The sequence below is a fragment of the Mus pahari genome, chromosome 10 (assembly GCF_900095145.1).
Source record: "Mus pahari chromosome 10, PAHARI_EIJ_v1.1, whole genome shotgun sequence".
Classification (NCBI taxonomy): domain Eukaryota; kingdom Metazoa; phylum Chordata; class Mammalia; order Rodentia; family Muridae; genus Mus; species Mus pahari.
In genome coordinates this window covers 112407689-112408819 of record NC_034599.1, presented here as the reverse complement: position 1 = coordinate 112408819, position 1131 = coordinate 112407689, and the positions used below count along the sequence as shown (strand labels likewise).

General features: G+C 49.1%; 1 protein-coding gene across 5 annotated transcripts in view; it reads left to right on the top strand.

The window, feature by feature from the left end:
• Nucleotides 1-1131, top strand: part of Scn5a (sodium voltage-gated channel alpha subunit 5) — a 96865-nt gene that overhangs the window by 67576 nt on the left and 28158 nt on the right. The window lies entirely within an intron of this gene.

Below are 1131 nucleotides of genomic sequence, written 5' to 3'. Positions count from 1 at the left end.
TTTTTCGAGACAGGGTTTCTCTGTATAGCTCTGGCTGTCCTGGAACTCACTTTGTAGACCAGGCTGGCCTCAAACTCAGAAATCTGCCTGCCTCTGCTGGGATTAAAGTGCTGGGATTAAAGGCGTGCACCACCACGCCCGGCTGGCAGATGTGACTTTAACCTTTTGTTTATTCAATGGTCTCTTCTAAGCCCTCTGTTTCTAGCCTCAGGGTCTTTTACTCTACTTGGAGAAACCAGATTCCACAGGTTTGAGAGGTTAAAGATGGGCATGAGATAGAAACAGAGTGGGAATGGAAGGGAGGACTCTTGAGTGGTGAGGCCAGTGGAGGACGGGCAGCTAGGGAGGACTCCCTGCAGTAAGCATGGAGGACTCACAGTGGAGGACAGCCAAGGAAGTGCAGTAAGACCCTCTGGAAAATTCTCATCTGGCTTACAGGCACAAGCTCTGGGCCTATAGACCTTCTACAAAGATGGCCCGGCCCTGGAGATGGTTGAGGGAGGTGCCAATGAACAGGGAGTAACTCAAAGGAGGTGAGGAGCAGGCACGTGTGTTGTTGGCAACAGAGGAGGGAGCACTCTGCGAGCCCCTCCCTGCTTTAGAGCGGGCCTGGAGCCATGACTCGCAGCCGGCCGGCCCCGCTGTTTTACCATCTGCAGCCAGAGCCAAGGCTCCGTAGGCTTCAGAGAAGTACGGTTTGACAATATGTTAACGAGTTTTGTTTTTAAACAGCCACAAACAAGGGCAGCCAGAGCCGTTTAGTCTAGGCTGTGGGGGAAGATCTCAGGCTGGCATAAGTGAGGAGGAGTTTTGGCAAGCATCTGGTGAATCTAACCAGGGTACTCAGCCAAGCACTGTTGCTAAAAAACCACGTCAATGATATACTGGGGAAAAGAAGTCTGCATGTGTTGTTTAAAGTTGTAGACTTGCTTAAGGGAAAGCAAACAGTATTCCTTCCAAAGTGCTGAGGGAGAAATTTAAGAAAAGAGAGACCTTATTTGAAAGACAGACAGAGAGAGAGAGAGAGAGAGAGAGAGAGAGAGAGAGAGAGAGAGAAGGAAGGAAGGAAGGAAGGAAGAAAGAAAGAAAGAAAGAAAGAAAGAAAGAAAGAAAGAAAGAAAGAAAGAGGAA